Source organism: Bos indicus x Bos taurus, chromosome 13, assembly GCF_003369695.1.
Source record: "Bos indicus x Bos taurus breed Angus x Brahman F1 hybrid chromosome 13, Bos_hybrid_MaternalHap_v2.0, whole genome shotgun sequence".
Lineage (NCBI taxonomy): Eukaryota > Metazoa > Chordata > Mammalia > Artiodactyla > Bovidae > Bos > Bos indicus x Bos taurus.
The window spans coordinates 63925272-63944289 of NC_040088.1; positions in this window are offsets into that span (position 1 = coordinate 63925272).

Here is a 19018-nt window from a genome sequence, read left to right on the forward strand (position 1 = left end):
TGAAGGATGATGATTTACCTGGTGTTATTTTACAAGCACAATTTTACATTCGGCCATCTCTAGATGAATGAGTCTTTAATTTTCACTTGGGAAGGTCATTATTAGAGAAGGAGATTCTGGATCCTGACAGAGCTCGTCAGGGAAACGAAATGAAGGGATTACACTTAAAGTGTACAGCCTACTTCTTCCCTGGAAATGTTTTTGGCTATGGGTGGGAAGGAGACTGGCTGAGTCATCCAGATATGGAAGTTGTATTAGTCTGCTTCCCAATTACTTGAGAAAAATGGAGGGAAAAGTAAGAGTATGGTCATAACTTGTAAACTTTCCCCTTAATTTCATCTTTCTCTCTTGATACATAGATTGACTAGAAAGGAGCATTCAATTCAATGAATCTAATCACAATATAGTATTAATTTTATAATTATAGCTACCATTCACTGGAACAGAATATGTGTACTCCAGTGAGCTGAGTACTGTCATTATCTCTGTATTTCTGATGAGGAAACTCCAACTCTGAAATGGGGAAAGTTACCTCCTTAGGGTCACACTGCTGGAAACATGCAGAGCCAGGATGAACACAGAGGTCTGTCAGATGCCACAGACCAGCTGTGCACTCTTAGTCTACGATTCTTCTCTTCCTTAGAGCATGAGACGAGGATCTCTGCAGGTACTGAAGGACTCGGTCTGCATCTCACCGCACTACTGGTACCGCTATGATGACAGCAAAGGTCTCCAGACCCGAGGCTCTCATTTTGTTATAGCTCTGTGGCACTGTGACCTGACCTGGCAACCATTCAGACATGTACCTGCGATACCCTGAGAAATGTCCAATTGCTTATCATTTCTTGCTTTCTAATAAGCATTCTTTTTGTTCTAACAATTTTTTTTGTAGATTTCTCTTTGTTCTGCCAATAAATTTATAGCTAAGAAGTCCATTTTCTTAGCTCATGTATCTTAATTTCTGACTGGAAAACATGACCACTCTGAAGAGCTGCCCTACGTATAGGTTTGGAACAAAAGTGCCCGTGAGGGATGACTAAGCTACCCTAAGGCTGGTCTGAGTAGGCGGCACTGAGGGAGCAAGTGGGAGCTGAGGGGCTCTGAAAAGACTGACCTGATGTATTTGGACTCATCCACCCACTGTCCTCCTGAGAGTCTCAAATTCCTGGTATTGCAGTCCTTGCTTTGGATTAAAGCCTCACATCACCAATTAAAGCAGGTCCATGCTGTTGTTTAATGTCTCTAGCTATCTTACTGCATTGCATTGAACCAGACAGCTGGCTGACTGGGAACAGGTAGGTGGATGGGATAGGATACAGAGGAGGTAGATTTCAGTGTAAGAAGCAGATTCAGGAAAGAACTGAGGCAGGGGAATGCACTGTCTGGTCAGGGTCAGTCAGGTAGATCAGTGCCCGCTAGGGCACTTTGAGTTGAGGCAGGTAAATACTGAAGAAACAGTTTGCCAGGGAGTAAAAGTAATGGTTCTCCGGTTGGCTAAGAGGCTTTTAGGAAACACTGATGAATAGGTTGTGTAGTTGGTGGATGACATAGCACCAAGTGTTCAAGGTAGAGAACCCGAGAAAGGAGAGGGGTGTGAGAGGGGCAACAAGGGACTGAAGAAGGTAAGTCTGTGAAATACTGATGGACCCAATGTCAGGGCTCCTAACAGAGAGGCCCCAGAAGAACTCAGACCACGTGGCTTCTGGTGTGAGAACAGCAAGGGGCATTGAGACCTGTTGAGTCTGTAAAGGACACTCAGCTCTGGGGGTCCCAGCTTCCTCCCTTATCTGCAAAGCAGGAGTAGCCGCCACCGCCTCCTGCAGCTCTGTGTCCACTGCGAGTCATCGCATTGCCACCCAGTTGGTTCCCTGTTTACTTCTGAGGCCTGGCAGGCATTCACTCCAGGGGGATGAAGGTGGAGAAGGGTCATGGACACCACCGAACTCCAGCATCTCTCTCTGCCACCACTGCATCCATTCTACACCCGAGATCTAACCAGCCTCACAACAACTAACCCCCCGCATTCCCATCAGATCGGTCTTCATTTATTCTAAGATGCGGATGAACACGATGCAAAGCACAAATTAGGCCCCAAGAGTGCCTTGCTGCTAAATTGGTTGGATAAGTGGCAAGTGTGGCGAATCAGCCCTTAGCGAATTTAGAATTTGAGAATCTTGATGATTATCCCTGGATGGGAGAGGAGGCGGTGGGGAGCCGGGTAACCCATCCCTGACCTCCCGTTGTCGAGTAATCAAGGCCAATCATAGACTCGGGCTGAGAGGAGAGGGCTCTGCCAATCATGTGTGCAGAAAATGCTATTTAGGCAAAGGAAAGCCTCTTGAGCACGCATCTTGCCTATTTTGCGGGTTCGCGGGAGAAATTATGTAAGGAGAGGTGTGCTCACAGGAAGTGAAGCGCAGCCTCCAGGGGGCGGCCCCTCCCTCTCGGATTCCCAAGACCGGCCTCCCTTTTCCTAGCTCTACTCAGGCAACAGCACCCCTTCTGCCATCAGTGACTAGCTAGCCCGCCCCCGGCCTCCTGGCATTGGCGTTTGCCCCCTTGGCAGCTATCTAGGTCGATTGCTCCTATTTCATCTGGTACAAGTTTATTCTGAAGCGTTCTCCTGAGCCCTGGCTTCACTGTGAATCCAGAGGCTCTCTCTAAGGTTCAAAGGGCACGTGCCTCTCTTGAGAGTCAAACAGAGAATGTGGTTGGCTTACTCAACGGCTGCCAGCGAAACAGGCCCTTCCCCACTCCCTGGGGAGGACTCAACCCAGAGGATGACAGATCCTAGGGAGCCTCTTCTCCCAACACGAGGTTCACTCCAGTGGTCTTTCCCCACACAGACTCAGGAGATGTCAACCATGTTTAATAGCAGCTTGAGTTCACCAAAGATGGTTCCAGAAGGATTTTTCCTTGGCCTATTTGTTTTTGGGTTTTTCGTTTTTTTTTTTGTTAAAGAGAACAGCAATAGAACTAAACATATATACGATGGCATTTTGAAGTCAGGCGTCTTAGGAAAGTAATACCATCGTTGTTTTTCAGGCAGCCTAGGCTGTGGTCACATGATTTCATTTCTTTATTTAACACATAATTATTAAACACATGCTACATGCTGAGAATTGTGCTGTGCATTCAAGATATGACTGAGCTTGGGAGAGATGACAGGTTTTTTTTTGTTTTTTTTTTTTTGGTCCAGGGGAAAGAAACACAGGCTGTCTAGAGAGACCATCAGAATAAAGAGATCTTTAAATAAGATCCTCTCCTGTGCTGGGTAAGACAGTGTCTCCTCCTTAGATATGTACCTTAATACTTAATAGCTCAACGTTTCTATAGCTCTACCTCCCTGATAAAACTGTTTTTATTCCTTAAAATAAGGAATTAAAAAAACCTTTATTCCTTAGAAATCGATTCCTTAGTGATTCCTTAGAATCACTGCTTTGAGGCTATTATTACTGACCACTTTTTTCTGCCCTAGGATGAAATCTGGACTCTAGCTCAATCAAGTGTTGGCCTGAATATTTGTTTAATAATGTCTGTGAGTCAAAAACATCATTATGAAGCCATTCCTCGAGGTAATGGAAGAAACAGGTAGATTATGAAGACTTCATTGCTGTGCAGGGTTTCTAGCCCCCATTATAAAATTGATGGATCCAGCACATAGGAGAAATTACAAATATGTCACCCTGATAATTGGTACAAGAGGAAATGCAAATAAGAAACACAGGGAAATCATTTATATTTTCACAAGGATAACCAAAGAAGTGCATACCAAAGCAAGTTTGGGGAATCATTTGCTTCTGAATTAGAAAAAAAAAAAAAACTTTTATCTAAACTTTATGAAAAGAATGATCTTATACATTTACTTCAGTTTGTTTACTGTTGGCATTGTTCAGTTCAGTTCAGTTGCTCAGTCGTGTCTGACTGTTAGCAACCCCATGAACTGCAGCACGCCAGGCTTCCCTGTCTATCAACAACTCCCACAGCTTGCTCAAACTCATGTCCCTCGAGTTGGTGATGCCATCCAACCATCTCATCCTCTGTCATCACCTTCTCCTCCTGCCTTCAATCTTTCCCAGCATCAGAGTCTTTTCAATCCTAAAGGAAATCAGTCCTGAATGTTGATTGAAAGGACTGATGTTGATTTCCCAGAAATCTTGATTCCAGCTTGTGCATCACCCAGCCCAGCATTTTGCAAGATGCACTCTGCATGTAAGTTAAATAAACAGGGTGACAATATACAGCCTTGATGCACTCCTTTTCCTATTTGGACCTAGTCTGTTCTGTGTTGGGTTCTAACTGTTGCTTCTTGACCTGCATACAGACTTCTCAGGAGGCAGGTCAGGTGGTCTGGTATTCCCATCTCTTCCAGAATTTAACACAGTTTGTTATGATCCACACAGTCAAAGCCTTTGTTGTAGTCAATAAAGCAGAAGTAGATGTTTTTCTGAAACTCTCTTGCTTTGTCAATGATCCAATGGATGTTGACAATTTGATCTCTGGTTCCTCTGCCTTTTCTAAATCCAGCTTGAATATCTGGAATTTCATGGTTCACGTACTGCTGAAGCCTGGCTTGGAGAATTTTGAACATTACTTTCCTCGTGTGTGAGATGAGTGCAATTGTGCTGTAGTTTGAACATTCTTTGGCATTGCCTTTCTTTGGGATTGGAATGAAAACTGACCTGTGTCCTGTGGCCACTGCTGAGTTTTTCAGATTTGCTGGCATATTAGTGCAGCACTTTCACAGCATCATCTTTCAGGATTTGAAATAGCTCAACTGGAATTCCATCACCTCCACTAGCTTTGTAGTGATGCTTCGTAAGGCCCACTTGACTTCGTACTCTAGGATGTCTATCTCTAGGTGAGTGATCACATCATCATGGTTATCTGGGTCATGAAGATCTTTTTTGTACAGTTCTTCTGTGTATTCTTGCCACCTCTTCTAATATCTTCTGCTTCTGTTAGGGCCACATTATTTCTATCCTTTACTGTGCCTACCTTTGCATAAAATGTTCCCTTGGTAGCTCTAATTTTCTTGAAGAGATCTCTAGTCTTTCCGATTCTATTATTTCTTTGCATTGATCACTGAGGAAGGCTTTCTTATCTCTCCTGGCTGTTCTTTGGAACTCTGCATTCAGATAAATATATCTTTCATTTTCTCCTTTGCCTTTAGCTTCTCTTCTCAGTTATTTGTAAGGCCTCCTCAGACAACCATTTTGCCTTTTTGCATTTATTTTTCTCGGGGATGGTCTTGATCACTGCCTCCTGTACAATGTCACAAATCTCCATCCATAGTTTTCCAGGCACTAAATCAGATCTAATCCCTTGAATCTATTTGTAACTTCCACTGTATAATCATAAGGGATTTGATTTAAATCATACCTGAATGGTCTAGTGGTTTTCCCTACTTTCTTCAATTTAAGTCTGAATTTTGCAGTAAGGAGTTCATGGTCTGAGCCACAGTCAGCTCCTGGTCTTGTTTTTGCTGACTGTATAGAGTTTCTCCATCTTTGGCTGCATAGAATATTATCAATCTGATTTCAGTATTAACCATCTAGTGATGTCCATGTGTAGAGTTTTCTCTTGTGTTGTTGGAAGGGGGTGTTTGCTATGACCAGTGCGTCCTTTTGGCAAAACTCTGTTACCCTTTGCCCTGCTTCATTTTGTACTCCAAAGCCAAATTTGCCTGTTACTCCAGGAATCTCTTGACTTCCTACTTTTGCATTCCAGTCCCCTATGATGAAAAGAACATCTTTTTTGGGTGTTAGTTCTAGAAGGTCTTCATAGAACCTTTCAACTCCAGCTTCTTTAGCATTACTAGTTGGGGCATAGACTTGGATTACTATGATATTGAATGGTTTGCCTTGGAAACGAACAGAGATCATTCTGTTGTTTTTGAGATTGAATCCAAGTACTGCATTTCAGACTCTTTTGTTGACCATGATGGCTACTCCATTTCTTCTAAGGGATTCCTGCCCACAGTAGTAGATATAATGGTCATCTGAACTAAATTCGCCCATTCCAGTCCATTTTAGTTCAGTGATTCCTAAAATGTCAATGTTCACTCTTGCCATCTCCTGTTTGACCACTTCCAATTTACCTTGATTCATGAACCTAACATTCCAGGTTCCTATGCAGTATTGTTCTTTACAGCATCAGACTTTACTTCCATCACCAGTCACATCCACAACTGGGCATTGTTTTTGCTTTGGCTCTGTCTCTTCATTTTTTCTGGAGTTTTTTCTCCACTCTTCTCCAGTAACATATTGAGCACCACGTACCAACCTGGCAAGTTCATCTTTCAGTGTCATATTTTTTTGCTTTTTCATACTGTTCATGGGGTTCTCAAGGCAAAAATACTGAAGTGGTTTGCCATTCGCTTCCTGTGGACCACATTTTGTCAGAACTCTCCACCATGACCTGTCCGTCTTGGGTGGCCTTACATGATGTGGCTTATAGTTTCATTGAGTTAAACAAGGCTGTGGTCCATGTGATCAGTTTGATTAGTTTTATGTGATTGTAGTTTTCATTCTGTTTGCCCTCTGATGGATAAGGATAAGAGTTGGCATTGTGAATTGGTATAAACCTTTTGGGGAAAGTAATTTGACACAGAATAGGGCAACAAAGAAGTTTGTCATAAAGTTTGATCTAGTAATTTCTCTCCTAAGACTTTATCTTAAGAAAATAATTTAGTAGAAGCCAAAGCTCTATGAAGAGTATTCTCTAAAACATTACCAACATGAAGGGGAAAGGACACTCTCTAAATGTCCAACCATAGGATCATGTGGGTACAGTATACAATGAATTAACATGTAGTCACCAAGAGAAATAGCTTAAGAAGAATATATGAACAATGTGAGAAATGTGATGAAACATTATTTTAAAAAAATTAAGACCTTACTGTGTAGCACAGGGAACTCTACTGGATACTCTTTACTGGCCTATAAGGGAAAACAATGTTAAAAAAGAGTGGATATATGTATATGTGTAACTGACTCACTTTGCTGCATACCTGAAACTGACACAACATTGTAAATCAACTACATGCCAATAAAGTTATTTTTAAAATCAGAATTAAAAATGATACTATGATTGTCATATGTAAAATATGCACAATAAGGAAATTGTAGCCATTGTGTTAAGATGACATTTTTCAATATCTTTCTTACATTTTTATGACTCATTTTTAATGAAAAAGTATTCACAAATGAAATCTAAGTCCTCTGTCAAATACATGATGGTCATGCACCATCTCCTAACAGTCTCATGAGTTACAGTTGCACTTTGGGGACTGGGAAATGACTTTTAACCAAGATCTATCCCAAGGATGCTGGGGCTTCCCAGGTGGCTCAGTGGTAAAGAACCCGCCTGCCAATGCAAGAGATGCACATTCAATCCCTGGGTCAGGAAGATCCCCTGGAGAAGGAAATGGCAACCCGCTCCAGTATTCTTGTCTGGGAAATCCCATGGACAGAGCAGCCTGGTGGGTGACAGTGCATGGGGTTGCTAAGAGCTGGACATGACTGAGTGACTAAACAACAACATCCTGTGTTGCTGAATAGTGTGAAGTGTATTAGAGTAGCAGCAGCAAGGAGAAAATGGTCATACTGGTTCAGGCACCACATATCCAGCTCCGTATTGCAGAGCACATTGGACTCAGTGGCAGGCTTCCCAGAACTCCAGCATCCTGGTGGAAATACCCTCTAGAAAGCATGGAAAAGCCAAACCCATGGAGCTAGGCTGAAAGGTTTTTAATTAGATAAGAAGGACTGACTGTGGCCTGGGTTTCACATGACACATGTATTTTTTTCATCTATTTTCTCAGGCAAATACTATTGTTGTTAGTGTCTCTAGGATACAGTCAGCCTAGATTTAATATAATATTATTTGGTTACCTTTTTAGATATATGATAAAAGTCTGACTCTTCATAAGACTTACAGATTCTTTTCTGGGCGTTTGAAAATGAGTCTGTCCTTCACCTAAGTGTACTCTCCAAAATGTCCCCATCTTTTTAATTCAAGTAAAGAGAGACAAAGACCTGAGAGCTGCCAGGAAGCTGGGCTGCCCTTTTGTCTGTACTTAGCACTTTTGATCCAAGACTTCCTGAGAGGAGAGACAGCACAAACCACCCATGCAGGGGGCCAGAGGGCAGCGAGTTTTATATTGCTCTCATTTCCTCTGGAGGACCCCCTGGGTGTGACCTCTTGGCTTTCCACAAGAAACATGGGGACCCTGACGCCGCCTATTTTAATAAATAGATGGTACCCAAAGCTCTCTGATGACACTTTATAAACCCCCCTCCACGAGAGGACCTCTGAGCCTCCAGGCCCCAGGTAACTTCTGAGTCCAGGGTCACCCAGCTTCACCTCCTGCAAAGACTTGGTCCCCTCCAGAGTACTTGTGAGCAGGGAAGAAACACAATTGCTTCCTTTGAGCTGTAACTCATTATTCAAAAGGAATGGCTCCCCCTCTGGGAGTGTTTCTCTGCTTCTTTGTTACTAAATAATAAGTGCAGAATATAATGAAGTTACCACTGTTGATGTATTAATGAGGGCATTGAAATTTGACTAAAAATTCATAACCACTGAACTTACATCATCATCTATATTTTGCCTTCTAACAGTCATGTGAAAATCCCAAGGATGTCAGATTTTATGCCTCTATTATTGGCCCGGGCATGATTCTTTCTGTGGAATCACACCCTACTTTGAAGAGGGGTGTCAGTAAAACAGTTTCAAAGCTGCTTAGCAAGATGCAAAGGGAAAGACTGTATCAAACCTATTTGCTGTAAAACAAGCATCACATGGGGTGAGCATGTCTTGAGTTTTGGAATCCAGCCAATGTTGCTCTCATGGAGAAAAATTCAGAAACTTAGAAAACCATCACCCTCTTCAGGGCAATTTCTAGAGCAAATTCCATCAGTATATATTTCCACTCTGTTCCTTATAAATTAGCACCATCTGTTTCCCCAACAATTTTTAAAATGTAAACTATCTTGTAAGCTATTGTAAAATTTCAATTTAATTCATATACATCAGAATAAAAGTGCTGGAAGTTTTTAAGGGGCATGAGGTAGTATGTATGTGTTTTTAGTCATGTCCAACTCTTTGCAACCCAATGGATGATAGCCCATCAGGCTCCTCTGTCCATGGGATTTCCCAGGTGAGAATACTGGAGTGGGTTGCCATTTCCACTTCCAGAGGATCTTACTGACCCAGGGATGAACCTACATCTCTTACGTCACTTGCATTGGCAGGTGGATTCTTTACTGATAAGCCATTGGGGAAGCCCAGCATAAGGTTGATAGGTATGATGACAAGGATGGAAAGTTAGCATTCTAGCCCTTTCTGTACGGTGCTGCTTAGACTGGCTTGTAATTGCCTCCCTTGGAGCCTAGATTACTAAATTAGCCCCAAGACGGTATCATACAGAGCATCCTGAGAAACTTTGCTCTTTACAAAGCATTTCCTTCTCAAATTTCCAGCTACAGGACTTCCCTAGCAGTCCAGTGGTTAAGACTCTGGGATTCCAATGCAGGGTTCAATCCCTGGTCAGGGAACTAGATCCTGCATGTTTCAACTAAGACACGGCACTGTCAAATAAATTTAAAAAAAAAACAGCTATTTATCCACAGCTACTATTCCTTGGTGACTGAGCAGAGCTTTTACCACTTGAGCTGTTTTGTATCAAGACCAAATAAAATGAACAAGTACAGTGTTTTCAGCCAAAGTCCTGTGTGATAATTTTATTGTGATCCTACTTCATGACTTCATGACTACATTCAGAAAGAAGTTCTTATACAGTCCTCAGTAGCATTCTTAATCTGTAAGAGAAATAATCATAAGGCTGTTATCTTATCCGTGTGCCAGAAGACCAACATAGCAATGGGAGTCTTTCTTCTCTCCTTCATCTGTGGAGCCAGAATTTCAAAAGTAATGGTGGTGGTTGGCAAGAGATTTTATTGGGTATGATTTCACCATCAAAGTTCAAATACAACTTTTCTCATTTCCTATGCATTTACCTCCTTCTCTAAATATAAAACCACAATTTTCTCTCCATATCCTTTATTATCTCCTAAGGAATTGATAAGCCACTCTCTTCCAGCTTCACCTCTAAGGTCTCCCTCCTAGTTTCAGTCTCTTTAGATGTTCAACAAAGCAGAATCAACAGAATTATCTAAGGAGACACGTTAGAGTTACTGTGAGTACGGAGGGCAGCCTTTCTCCTAGTGTTGTTTGCTTTTATGACTGCATGCATTAAAATACTCAACATTGTAACTCTGAGTAAAATAGGATTTTGAAAAAAGTCAGTTCTCTGGTGGGAGGGGAGTGAAGAAGGGGAGGAGGGAGGAAACCTCTCATCAGAACTTACAGATGTTGGGGAGGAAAACCTTCCCCTTCTTCTAGGTTCTTTGGCTACTCTCATAATTAAATTGACACAAGACAGATTAACCAGAGAAAAACAAATTTAATTGTGTACACTAGGGCACCTATAAAATGTGATTCCCCAATTTGGTCCAAGCAAGAAACTTTAATATCTTTTGGACAAGGAAACAATACATTTGTGAAGAATTGACAAAGCAGAAGGGTTGATCTTGGGGTAGTAAATTTGTGAAGAAAGTAACAAGGTTTGTTTATGCAGCCTTCTTGGCACTGAATTCCCTATTTTGGGTGATAAGGATGCCTTTTATCCTCACAGTAAAGGGAGTAGACCTCTGCATGTGAAACTTATTTCCTGCTTTAATAGGGACACAGTGTCCTTCTTGCACTTGTACTTTTGCGGTGGCTTATTTTGCTCCTCTTCAGCTCTGCCTTTGAAACTGAGTCCATAGATTGCTCTATTGAACTCGTCTCCTAGTCTTGGAAGTACACCAGTTTAGTTAAACGACTGTGTCTCATTTAGGAGGTGTGGTAGGTGGGATTCCCAAAGTTAGTCCTACATGATGTGAGTATTTCCACCAGGTTTAAAAATATTAATGAATTTATTTACTTGGCCATACCAGATCTTAGTTGCAGCACCCTAGATCTTTAGCTGTGGCACAAGAACACTTACTGGCGTGTGGGATCTAGTTCCCTGACCAGGGATCGAACCTGGGTCCCCTGCACTGGGAGCACAGAGTCGTAGCCTCTGGACCACCAGGGAAGTCTGTCCATCAGGTTTTCAATAAGACACATTTCTGTGAAAACAAAAACAATGGTTAATGGTCAGAGCAAACCATAATCCCAGTTTCTGAATTTTGAAGGCAATCAGTCCAGAAGATTATCTCTATGTCAGTCTGGAAGTATCTTCAGAGGCTTAAGACCAGCAGTAGCAGTCTGACAGATTTTCCTGGTTTGTGTACCAAAGGTCTTGTACGGTTTTTCCCAGTGGTCATACAGCAAGAGGCATGAAGGTTGGCCATATGTGGGCCACTGTAGCAATCTCTTCAGAACTGACATCAAGTTGTCCAAAGTTACCTTATGTGGCTTTGAGAAAAAAAAGCACTTTAGTTCTCAATGATTCTGAGTCAGAAGAGTGAGAGAAAAATTGGAAACTTTAGTTCGGAGAGTTGCTGCCAAATATTGGAGGAGTTGAGAACAATTCAGTTTCTTGTTCAGTTTACAGATAGAAAACAAAACTTAAAAAAAAAAAAAAAGCTAACAACTAGAATCTAATATCCACAAGTGTGTATTATAGTTTCTACGAAACTACAATTTTTCTCTCTACACAGAAGATGCTATAACTGGAAACTCAGGCTAGAAATAGGGAACAGGGAGCAGTCCAACAAGATTATCAAACTTTCAACTAAATGAGAAATCTTCTGCTAGTTATGACAAGAAAAATGCATGTGTTTGCCCTAGGGAAGACACAACCGCTATTAAAACCACATTATTAAGGGCAAAAAAGCCACATCTTGATGAATAGAATCAGGCTCCCATGCTCTCAGAAACTGGTGAAGCAGTACCGCTTCTTGAAAATTCTTAAGTAATTATTCATAAGAGATGGTAAATATTGTACCTGCCAAAGATCCTTGGGGGGTAGCACCTGAAATTACGTTCTATAAGCCAGAAATTTATTTATAATTTCTTATTTTCACTTAAAAAAGTTCTGTAAATTGTGCTTTCTACCCTTTCATATACTAGTGTTGATTTTAATATAAAAATAAAGTTTTAAAGTTTCTTCTGTGTGTGTCTGGCACACTACAGGGTGTACATGCTTCAATTTAATAAGCACCCAAGTGGAGGTGCTTTTGACCTGCAGGAAGCACTTGGAAACCTTATTAAGATTCAGATTCCATACATCCAGGATGGGATCCCAGATACCGGATATCTAAAGAACTCCAGGTTGTCCCTATGCAGTTGGTCCAACAGCTACATTTAAAATGTCAAGACTGTGGGCCAACAGATTGCACAGAGTAATCTCTGACCAGCAGCTTTAGCATCTTCTGGGAACTTATTAGTAACACAGACTCTTGGCCACTTGTTAAGATCTACTGAATCCAAAACTCTGGGGGTGGGATCCAGAAACCTGTGATTTTAAACAAGCCCTCCATGAGGGCTTCTGATTTAGACTTCTTAACCAGGTTAGTAAGCGTTAAGCCAACTGAGAGTACAGGTTATGGAGGAAACCTGTGATATACGGATGGCTTGAAGATCCATGCAGATAACTTCTAACTAAGAAAAGGAATTTCCTGGACCTGACTCAGGAGTCAAGAATCAGAGCTGAACTCATTGTGACCAGGCAACCTAAACATATTGTACATAAAGATCCATAGGAGATCATCTGGAGGTAAAGCTACAGCGGAGATTAGGAGGAAGTTTCCAAGAGGAAATGAAAGTCCACTAGGACCATTTTATCCTCTTGAGGCTTGGATTTTAGATACCTGAGGTCAGCATTCGAGCCTGATGAGTGGGCAGAGGGGGTTAGGGAAGGGATGGGGAATACCCCTGCATAGCCAATGTGCCATCCGATTGTAATAAACCTGGTATGCAGAACATTGATTTCTACATGTTAGCAGTCACTCTTTTGGGAAACTTTGTTTTAGGCATTTTAGAGTCTCCATCAGTTTCCTAAGGGAAGCTCCCAAATACGTTCTTTAAAAAAATAAAAGGTAAAAAAAAAAAAAGAAAATATATTCGCCAATTTGATTAAAAAAAAAAAAGAGAAAGAGAGAGAGAATACAGACACATTAGGCTTCTTCAACAGGCATATCATCTTGTTTAACATTTAAGAAAGCAACAGAAGGTATTTCAGACCATGAGGCTATGTACTAATGAAAAATGAAAGAAGAAACTTACGACCAAAGCAAAAAGAAACAAATGCTGCCTGAAAAATAGAAATGACCAAAACAAAACAAAAATGATTTAAAAAACCACCTGCAGGATAATCCTGATTCTGTTCTTAAGGAGCACAACAAATCCATTCAATTTCGTCAAAATCAAGATAAGGCTTAAGGGAAATTTGAGATGCATACAATAGTAGTTTAGCAATACTGTCTACTACCCAAGTAAAAATATTGTATGTTAATTAATAAAGAAACAATGGTAGGAGATTTCATGAAGTGTGAATAAAAAGGTTGACATGAATCTTTGTGCAAAATGCTTAAAACTGGGTTAAAACAAAATCTTTAATAAAAATTTAAGATCTAAGTATATAAAAAAAACAATGAATCTGTATAAACTTTTGCTTCTAATGGGGAGAGAAATATGTCCAAATCCATATAGAATTAACTATAGAAAGAGTACAAGGGGTCATGTCTGGGAGTACTATAGCCCCAAGGAAAGTAGCAGGAGCCTCTGGTGAAATGATCAAGCCTCTTGGCTCTCCTGGTGGCTCAGATGGTAAAGAATCTGCCTGCAATGCAAGAGACCCAGGTTTTACCTCTGGGTTGGGAAGATCCCCTGGAGAAGGAAATGGCACCCCACTCCAGCATTCTTGCCTGGAAAATCCCATGGACAGAGGAGCCTGGAGGGCTGCAGTCCATGGGGTCCCAAAGAGTCGGACACGACTGAGCAACTAACACGCATCTTCTGGCTGCCCAAAGGTGCTCTCACTACTTCACCATATTGCTAAAGCTGGACAGCCTCATAGCAAAAAAAAAACAAACCCAAAAAACCCTGGCATTCAGTTTGGAATGAAGCCAAGACTGCAGTCCCCAAATATTTGATATTAGTTCTCAGAAATGAGGTGTTTAGAGATATGAGGTGCAGCTTGTGATTTTATCATCATGTTTCTACCAAAGAGTAAGTGGCAGAGTCATAGCTTCAGCAAAGGATTTCATTTTGTTCTGTTCTCTTTGAGTGTTTTATTTTTTAAGTTTTTAGAGCCAGCCTCTAGTTCATAAGCAGTCTCTGTACGGCAGGAGCTTTGAGGAGTCCCTGGGCTGCCAGCTTTCCCCAAGGCCCCCCAATAGCCTGCTGTAGCTCTGCCCCTTTCTCTGGCCTGTCTGGAGGTTATCCTCACCTCTCCTCCAGATGACAGAGGCCAGGCCTGGTGGACCAGCAGGTGAGAGGATGTGATACCTTGTGTGAACAGCCCTGGCCTGAGTGGGGTTCTTGAGTGGATCAGGATATAGGAACCAGGTCATGGGCTGTCACAGACTCCCATAAACTGTAAGAATCAGAGGCAGGACTGCCCTGGTGGTCGATTGGTTAAGAATCTGCCTGTAAATGCAGGCAACTTGAGTTTGATTCCTGGTCTGGGAATATTCCACATGCTGAGTAACTAAGCCTGGGTACCACAACTACTGATGCCCACACACTCAAGAGCCTGTACTCTGGGACAGAGAAGCCACCCCAGTGAGAGGCCTTGCACTGCAAACATAGAGCAGCTCCCCCTCGCCTTAACTAGAGACAGCCACGCACACAGACCCAGCACAGACAAAAATAAATAAAATAAATAAATCTACAATAGCATTCAAGAAACAATAAGATGTTTCACTCAAAAAATAATAATAATAATTCAGGGGCTTTCTTCTTGTCCTGGCCCCATTTATTCTCTTCATCCTCTATCTAGGACCCTTGATCTTCTTCACCAACTTTCCCTGCACCCTACAATGAATACTTTAGGAAAAAGAAAGGTAACAGTCTAGATGACTGCTCTGAGAGAATTTGGACAAAATACATTTATATAGAAGCCTACATATAAACAGATTGTGTGATCACCCTGCCCCCTTAAATGCTCCATCCAAAGAACACAAAAGATTTAAGTCGAAGAGGTTAACCCCTAAGACCTAACAGGATATTCAGAACAAGAACATCAAATAATTAAACATAGCTATCAAATTGTTAACAGGTGCTAGGTACTATAATCTATAAGGAGACTAAGCAGCCTATGTGCACAGTGAGTTTCTCAACAGCTGTTTCTAGTTATGCTAAGTTTTTCTACAATGTATCCACTTGGTTTTCAGAGAGACAAGGCTTCCATCTGAAGGAAGATCCTGAAGCATAAATCAGACACCCAAACACAGATATTATGAAGATAAAAACTGAACTATACCATTTGTTTTATTGTGTTTTCAAAAGAAAACTTCATTAACCAGCATAGAATATATCTTCTTCATAATCACAGCATGATGCCCAACATTTATTGGACAATTACTAAGAGAAAGTGATATGCTAGTTACTATAGCTCTACTTAACATGATTTAGTCCTTACCAGATCCAACACTGGGGCTTCCCAGTTGGCTTTAGTGGTAAAGAATCCACCTGCCAATGCAGGAGACATGGGCTTGATCCCTGGGTCGGGAAGATCCCCTGGAGTAGGACATGGCTACCCCCTCTAGTATTCTTGCCTGGAAAAATCCCATGGACAGAGGAGCCTGGTGGGCTACAGTCCATAGAGTCACAAAGAGTTGGACACAATTTCTAAGTCAGAAGTGACTTAGCAGCAGCAGATCCTACACGGCAGAGGTGGAAACAGGACAGGAACTACTTGAATGCCAGTCAGTTCCACTGGAATGGATGAACTGAAACCAGTTAATCTTCAGCTTTGCATCGTCACCCCATTGAATCACCAGAATAACTTTGCAGTTAGCTGAGCCCAGGATTTGTGCCTGGTCCTCGGCTCTGCTGTGATAGGTGAAGAAGGAGTTGGGAGAAGGAGTCTCCAGGGACGCAGATGTCTTCCTGACTGGAAGGCGTGCTCCTAATCTGTGCCACCAAGGTTGTGCCCCATGGTAAAGAGGAAAGTCTCCGGAAAAAAAAAAAAAAACAACACAACAATCAGAGCAGTTGTTAAAAAGGCAAAATGTTGGGTACTCAGAAAAGGGAAAAATTCTACTTCAGAAACACCAAAATACACTCAATATAAGTTTTACTTTAAAAAACTAACTAACTTGCTTCCAGCAGTGTTATACTATCCAGAATGACAACTGAATAAAACTTACTAATAAATAAATCTGTTGAAATTCTGTGTCCACTGATGCTATGTCCTAAGGCCTAGTCTCTAAGGTCTTAAGTATCAAGAATTAGTTTCCAATTTAATTCCTGGAAACTAAGAATTTACTAATGTTGTTGACTTTTCAGTTTCCTCTCTACCCCAAAGGGAGCATTAGAAATGTTCTCCAATTTGGAGAACAAAAAAGTTGTCCTTTCCATCCTTAATGAGTCCTCAGAGCCTGGCTCTAAGACCTGAGGCTGAAAAATGAGGAGCAGGAGGAGAAATAAAATGCAGGAAAGGTGGGGAAATGGGCAAAATTTGAAAGGAAAGAAAATAGATAACAAAGTATGGTGGGATGAATATGTGTGTGTGTGTGTGTGTGTGTGTGTTTGATTAAAATCAATCAAATTTGATTTGATTGAAATCAATCTGATTGAAATCAGAACAAATTGGAGGAGGATTATGGAAACAGGGATGGAAGAAGGAGATGATAAGATGAGCAATGAAAGGAGAGAGGGCAGAGAATGCACTGGTCATAACAAACACTCTTCCCACAACAAAAGAGAAGACTCTATACATGGACATCACCAGATGGTCAACACCGAAATCAGATTGATTATATTCTTTGCAGCCAAAGATGGAGAAGGTCTATACAGTCAGCAAAAACAAGACCGGGAGCTGACTGTGGCTCAGATCATGAACTCCTTATCGCCAAATTCAGATTTAAATTAAAGAAGGTGGGGAAAACCACTAGACCATTCAGATATGACCTAAATCAAATCCCTTATGACTATACACTGGAAGTGAGAAATAGATTTAAGGGACTAGATCTGATAGAGTGCCTGATGAACTATGGACAGAGGTTCATGACATTGTACAGGAGACAGGGATCAAGACCATCCCCATGGCAAAGAAATGCAAAAAAGCAACATGGCTGTCTGAGGAGGCCTTACAAACAGCTGTGAAAAGAAGACAAGTGAAAAGCAGAGGTGAAAAGGAAAGATATAAGCATCTGAATGCAGAGTTCCAAAGTATAGTAAGGAGAGATAAGAAAGCCTTCCTCAGTGATCAATGCAAAGAAATAGAGGAAAACAACAGAATGGGGAAGACTAGAGATTTCTTCAAGAAAATTAGAGATAACAAGGGAACATTTCATGCAAAGATGGGCTCGATAAAGGACAGAAATGGATGGACCTAACAGAAGCAGAAGATATGAAGAAGAGGTGGCAAGAATACACAGAAGAACTGTACAAAAAAGATCTTCATGACCCAGATAATCACGATGGTGTGATCACTCACCTAGAGCCAGACATCCTGGAATGTGAAGTCAGGTGGGCCTTAGAAAGCATCACTACGAACAAAGCTAATGGAAGTGATGGAATTCCAGTTAAGCTATTTCAAATCCTGAAACATGATTCTGTGAAAGTGCTGCACTCAATATGCCAGCAAATTTGGAAAAGTCAGCAGTGGCCACAGGACTGGAAAAGGTCAGTTTTCATTTCAATCCCGAAGAAAGGCAATGCCAAAGAATGCTCAAACTACCGCACAATTGCACTCATCTCACATGCTAGTAAAGTAATGCTCAAAATTCTCCAAGCCAGGCTTCAGCAATACGTGAACTGTGAACTTCCAGATGTTCAAGCTGGTTTTAGAAAAGGCAGAGGAACCAGAGATCAAGTTGCCAACACCTGCTGGATCATCAAAGAAGCAAGAGAGTTCCAGAAAAACATCTATTTCTGCTTTATTGACTATGCCAAAGCCTTTGACTGTGTGGATCACAATAAACTGTGGAAAATTCTAAAAGACATGGGAATACCAGACCACCTGACCTGCCTCTTGAGAAACCTATATGCAGGTCAGGAAGCAACAGTTAGAACTGGACATGGGACAACAGACTGGTTCCAAATAGGAAAAGGAGTACATCAAGGCTGTATATTGTCACCCTGCTTATTTAACTTATATGCAGAATACATCATGAGAAACTGGATGGAAGAAGCACAAGTTGGAATCAAGATTGCCGGGAGAAATATCAATAACCTCAGATATGCAGATGACACCACCCTTATGGCAGAAAGTGAAGAGGAACTAAAAAGCCTCTTGATGAAAGTGAAAGAGGAGAGGGAAAAAGTTGGCTTAAAGCTCAACATTCAGAAAACGAAGATCATGGCATCTGGGCCCACCACTTCATGGGAAATAGATGGGGAAACAGTGGAAACAGTGTCAGACTTTATTTTTCTGGGCTCCAAAATCACTGCAGATGGTGATTGCAGCCATGAAATTAAAAGATGCTTACTCCTTGGAAGGAAAGTTATGACCAACCTAGACAGTATATTGAAAAGCAGAGATATTACTTTGCCAACAGAGGCCCATCTAGTCAAGGCTATGGTTTTTCCAGTGGTCATGTATGGATGTGAGAGTTGGACTGTGAAGAAAGCTGAGCACTGAAGAATTGATGCTTTTGAACTGTGGTGTTGGAGAAGACTCTTGAGAGTCCCTTGGACTGCAAGGAGGTCCAACCAGTCCATCCTAAAGGAGATCAGTCCTGGGTGTTCACTGGAAGGACTGATGCTGAAGCTGAAACTCCGATTCTTTGGCCACCTCATGCAAAGAGTTAACTCATTGGAAAAGACCCTGATGCTGGGAGGGATTGGGGCAGGG